The sequence below is a fragment of the Theropithecus gelada genome, chromosome 18, assembly GCF_003255815.1.
Source record: "Theropithecus gelada isolate Dixy chromosome 18, Tgel_1.0, whole genome shotgun sequence".
NCBI lineage: Eukaryota > Metazoa > Chordata > Mammalia > Primates > Cercopithecidae > Theropithecus > Theropithecus gelada.
Window position 1 is genome coordinate 12,329,349 of NC_037686.1, and position 6,537 is coordinate 12,335,885.

Consider the following 6,537-nt stretch of genomic DNA (forward strand, 5'->3'; position numbering starts at 1 on the left):
TCTTCCGCCTTGCTTCACGCCAAAGGTGAACCCCATTAAAAACCTTACTCTTTCCTCCCACACGAATTCTGAAATGAGTTCAATCTGGAGAAATATTTGAAAATTTCCAAGACTCCTTGTACAATTCACTACTCAACTTTAGTAAAGGGAGCCACCATGTGGGGAGTTTGCTGACTTCACGGCCTATTAAAGGGGGAAAACCACAAACACAATTAACCATCTGGGGGGGACGACTAACTGCTGGCTCCAAGGGCCAACAGGGGCTGAACTGTGCCTCTGACTTACCAAGGCTATGACCCCTGTGCTCTTCTCAGCTTAGATACCCTCAGCTCAGAACTCAGGGCTCAGCACCCAAAAATTACAGGCCTTCAGACCTGAACCCATTCACCAGAGTGAAAGACTAAACAGAGAACTTGAAATTCTTGGTCCCTGAACTCCTGAAAATCAAGTTTGGAGACCCAGCAATTGCTCAACACAATCTAAAGACCCACCCAGCCCTGCCCACACTGCCTGGGGGAATCAAACTCCCACAGGATCGTGGCCATCATCTAGTTGGGCATGTTTGACATCTCTCCCAGGGGAGCTTTCCTATTCATGAAAATCTGGCCTTGGGCCCCTGGGCCAAGGGAAAAGGTCAATAGATAGGAGGAACTCGAAGCTGCTAAATGAGAGTATAGGCCCCTTCTGCTTTCTATTGCTTGGAGGGAATATGGGATGACTGATGTTTCAAAGACCAAAACTACCCCCAAACGCCCCTCTGATTCTAATCTTGGAAGGCTCCAGTCAAGCATTAGCACAGCATCCTGGAGGGACTTTCAGGGGCCAGCGAGGAAGAGGGGACTTGTCAGCCCAAAACCCCAGGCTAGAGAGACTAGCAGCCCCAACATGCACTGAGGAGGCATGGGGCAGTGGCCAGGTGGGATACTGTGGCCCAGTCCGACAGACATGCTAATTGCAAGTGGAGACCCCAGTCTGGCTTGAAATGCAGGTAGGAGCTGAAGGATGAATCCTAGGGGCCCTCAACTAAAGCACTTTTATGAGAGGAGAGAGAGAAAGGGAGGAGGAGCTAGAGGAGAATTGGGGAAGAGCAAGACCAGGGTACAACAGCCTTCCGGTTTTACTGTTCTTACCCAGTTTCCCTCACGAAGGGTATTTAGGTATTTAGGGTTAAGAGTACAAGAGAAACCTTCCAACCTCCTATATATAATTGAAAATGATGAAAGAGAGGATTGGGGGAGAGGAAGAAGAAGAGACCAAAGAATTAGAACTTTCTGTTTACAGATAACACAAAGGAATTTCAAGTCTTCTTTCCAATGCTCCCACTCCCTCCCCTCAGTGCTCACCAGAAGACTTCCCAGGCCAGCAAAGTAGATTTCCCAGGCTGGCAAAGTTTCTTTCCAGGCTATGAGGATTGTTATGTTAGCTGGAATCATATTCAGCTAGAAAAATTAGAAGAACAACGGAAATCTTAGAGTAGGAGGTCTAACCAGCATCCTCCCTGAGGCACAGCAACTGAAGGTGACTTGAGCTAAGCCCTGACCTGCCCCGAAGAGGCTGTTTATATATATTTGTTGGAAATTATTTAATAATACTCTGAACTTCAAGTCCCTAATGTATCAACTTTTATCCTGTTGGTCCTTCAGATGTGAAAACAAGTTTTGGTAAGAAATGATAAATACTAGCTAAAAGTCAAACTAACCCTTCCCCAAATTGGTTTTCCTGGTGGCTAACACATCCGCCTTTGTTGAAGGGTCAATCCTTGAACCTTGAATTAACATTCAATTTAAAGAACTCTAGCCTCTGAGGAAGTGGGCTTTTGTATTCAAACAAGAGGAATATGTCTAGTATACATACGGGGAGTTTGAATTGCAGATGGCTTCACAACATTAGCAAATAGTATAGTGTTTGTACTGTTGTGTCTGTGCCAGGTTTCTGCCTTTGGACCATCACCACTTGGGAAGTTGGCTTTCCTTCTTTTGCATGGCAATCTTCAACATCTTTTAAACTGCTCCCCTCCACCCCCATACTGCAAATCAGTGGTGAGCTAAATGTATTTTTGCCTTTAAGCAGCCCAGTGAAGTGTGGCTCCTGGTCACTTGGATAAGATTTCCACTACTTTCTTTTTGGATCAGTCACCCGTAGTACCCAGGATTTCTCCATCACATTCTCTTTCCTTAGTTACATAGCTCTATACCATTACCTTTTACTACCACTATCTCTATATCCTACAACATTAGATTTTTCTTAATCATATAAAAGGACATGTTTGCTCAAAGCATCCTCACACATTCCTAGTATAAATAATCTAAATCAAGATTGGAAAAGTTGTGCATTCTTATTCTTTTTTTTTTTTTTTTTTTTTGAGACGGAGTCTCACTCTGTCCTCCAGCCTGGAGTGCAGTGGCGCAATCATGGCTCACTGCCACCTCTGCCTCCCAGGTTCAAGAGATTCTCCTGCCTCAGCCTCCCGAGTAACTAGGACTGCAGGCGCCTGACACCACGCCCGGCTAATGGTTATATTTTTAGTAGAGACAGGGTTTCACTATCTTGACCAGGCTGGTCTCAAACTCCTGACCTTGTGACCCACCTGCCTCAGCCTCTCAAAGTAATGGGATTACAGGTGTAAGCCACCACACCTGGCACATTCTATTCTTTTTTAGCCAGTACTTAGCATAAGAAGCAGGCTATAATAAGCTTTTTCAGTAAACAAGCCTGATGCAAACCATCATCCTCTCCTGTGAGTGACAAAAGTGAATTATAACACTGTATTCCATTTCACTTAAACCTTTTCTCTTCTGACTCTTCCAGAAAATGCAATGACTAATGACTCACTCCATACCGATTACACCTGTAGGGAAACCCAAATGTTCTGAACCAGAACATCATGACCATCACTTACTGGACTGCATGCATCATGCCTTTCAGAACTCACTGTGAAGTAAGAAGCTGATGAGCTTACCTATAATGTGTCGTGACTTCTCTGACCTTCAAAATGTTGTGCTTCACACACGCTGAAAACAACTAGGAAAGGAAGCCTTTCCAAACCACATGAGTAAAGCTTCTCTCTAATCTAAGAACAGAATTGCATATTCACAGAGCCAAGAAATTTTGCCTGTTGTTTTAAGACATAAAGCAGACACCCAAGAAACAAAAACCAGGATCTAACCTTTGCTTACAGGTTTGGATGATTCCAAATATCTCACATATATGGCTCTACTAAGGCCTTATTCTCTGAACATTAGTTTACTGGGTACCAAAAATGTATATCCCAGACTTCACTGTGTAGCATCTTCCAAATTCTCCCCACATTTCCAGAGCACCTCCTCTAAAAAGCCAACAAGAAGAAAGTCTGCTCTCTACTTCAGTTTAAATCCTCTGTTCATATAAGGCTTAAATGCAGAAGGAAAAGCTTGGACAGGATCCAGGAAAACCAATATCCTAAATAAGTTTTTGAGACCACTTCAGAAAATGTTGGAAGGGGAATCTACATGCAAAATAAAACAAGGTTATTGTGTGTAAAATCAAAAGAAGATATTCCTTTGTGAGTTCCTAGCATCCCTCTGCCCTTTGGGCTCAGGCTTGGCATTATCTACCTGTGAATATAGGTTTACCTGTAATAATTTTGGAGCCTTTGTTTTTATTATCATTATTACTAACTAACACTGTATGGTAATCATAGCTTTGCAGTTTTTGTTTGTCTATTTTGGTTTGTTTTTTGTTGGTGTTGTTTTTTACAGGGTCTTGCTGTACCCAGGCTTGAGTGCAGTAGTGTATTCATAGCTCACAGCAACTTCAAACTCTGGGGCTCAAGTGAGCCTCCTGCCTTAGCCTCTTGAATACTTGGGACTACAGGCACATGCCACCACCATGCCTGGCTAATTTTATTATTATTATTATTATGCAGAGGCAAGGTCTCCCTATGTTGCCCGGGCTGGTCACAAACTCCTAGACTCAAGCATCCCAAAGTGCAGGGGTTACAAGTATGAGCCAGTGTGCCCAACCTGAAAATGAAAATACTTTTCAAATAACCCTTTGTCTCTACCCAAATATACAAAGGCATAAATTTTTAAAAACTATCATCTGCTTGGAATACTATTACATTTGTCATAAATGTACTGCTTGAAATTTTTAATTATTATTTCTTTAAATTATTTTAAATCCTTCTTCCCAAAGGGACTGTGTGGTTTTGCTACTCACCAGCGAATAACAGCAACAGCAACAACTGTTTAATGAGCGCTTACTGGGCTAAGTGCTTGACTACTTATTTCCTTTCCCTCGCAACAAACTTCTTTGTAGGCACTATTATTACCTCCATTTTACAGATGAGAAATCGAGGCTGAAAGAACTCAGGTACCTTATCCAAAGTTACACAGCTGCTACATTGTAATGCTGAGCTTCAAATTCAAGTCTCAATGACTCCAGACACTCTTAATAGCCATAGTATGTTATACTGGCATATTTATTTTCTGTAGGAACTTTTTTTTTTTTTTTTGAGACGGAGTCTCACTCCATCACCAGGCTGGAGTGCAGTGGTGCAATCTTGGCTCACTGCAACCTCCACTTCCCGTGTTCAAGCAATTCTCATGCCTCAGCCTCCCGAGTAGCTGGGACTACAGGCATTCGCCATCTTGCCCAGCTATTTTTTGTATTTTTAGTAGAGATGGGGTTTCACCATGTTGGCCAGGATGGTCTCGATATCGTGACCTCATGATCCGTCCACCTCAGCCTCCTAAAGTGCTGAGATTACAGGCGTGAGCCACTGTGCCCAGCCAAGGAGTTTCTTTTAAGCACATAACAAATTTTGCTGCAATCTTTTTTTTAATTTTTAATTTTTTTAATTTTTAAAGATTAAAAATTTAGAGATTAAAAATTATGAGCCTAGAAAATACTGAGTTTTTGTTACAATAGTTTTAAACTAAAAAAAAATGTATACCGACAAAGCTGGTCTCAAACTCCTGAGCTCAAGGAGTTTCTTTTTCTTTTCTTTCTTTCTTTTTATTTTTATTTATTTATTTATTTATTTATTTATTTTCTTTTTTTTTTTTTTTTTTTGAGACAGAGTCTCACTCTGTCACCCAGGCAGGAGTGCAGTGGCGCGATCTCGGCTCACTGCAAACTCTGCCTCCCGGGTTCACGCCATTCTCCTGCCTCAGCTTCCCGAGTAGCTGGGATTACAGGCACCTGCCACCACGCCCAGCTAATTTCTTCTGGTTTTTAGTACATCATCATCATATCTTATTAAATCATCATGTAATTCAATACCACAGAAATCGTATGATTAGTGAGTCAAGACCTTTGTGAGTCAAATGCGATGATGTATATAAAAATGCTTTACAAACAAAAATCCTAGACCAGTAGAAGGAAAGGGAAATTAACATTTATTAAGCTCCTTCTTTGATGGCAGTGATACACTCTGTATTAGCAAACATTGTCTCATTTAATCCTCTTATTGCCCTGTGAGATAGGTATGGTATTATTATCACTATTTTTATTGACAGCTAAACTGGGTTTCTTAAAGATTAATTAGCTTGCCCAGAGCACACAGCTAACAACTGACAAAACCAGGTTTCAAAGCTAAGACTAGCTATTTCCAAAGTTACCATACTTCCTCTCCCCAGTTGTCCTCCCTGGAAGGGCTGTACAGTTACAGTCATCAGGAAGGGGAGAGGAAGCATAGCTTTCCCAAAATGCACTTGATTCTTTAACTAAATGCCAGTTTTAAGGCAGGCATTTAAAAAAATCATTTTTGTTTTTATTTCACATCTTAAAATAGATGAAAAGGTTATGTGCAAGTATCATTTCCAAGAACATTTCAAAAGAGAAGTAATGAATAAAGTTGCCCTCACAGGTATTTAAAAAGGTGATAAAGTTGCAGCAATTAAAACAGTGTGATTCTGATGAAATAATAGAACAATAAATAAATACAAAGTAGTTAAATATAAAAAAAACTACTAGTATATAATCCCCAATGAAAACAGTAGAATACTGGGATAACTGACTGCTCATTTGAAAAAAGAGATAACTTAGATGTCTACTTCATGTCCTACAACCTCAAATATATTCAAATGGATTAAAGACTTAAATGTAAAAACCTCAAAAGTACTAGAAAAAATATATATAATTTTAGAACTGTAAAGGAAATTTTAAGACTGCCAGTTAAAAAGAAACCATAAAAGGAGATAATAACAAATCGACTAAAATGTTTTTCATGTTTTTATATTAAAAGAAAATTCACAAACTTAAATGCCAAACGAAATTTTGAGAGAAATTTTATCATTTATGAAAAATCAAGAAATCAAATTGCTGAAATAGAACACAAATCCATAAAGAAAAGACAATCACACCTAAATGCCAAATGGGTCAAGGACATAAACAGGCAATTCAGAAAATTAGAAATATGAATGACCAACAAATTTGCAAAAAATCTTCAGGAGAATTTTTTCCTTTTCCAAATGGATGGTCAGTTCTCCCAGTACCCTACTCTTTCCATTGGAAATTGCATACTAGCATTTTTATTTCTTTATATTTATGTACTTA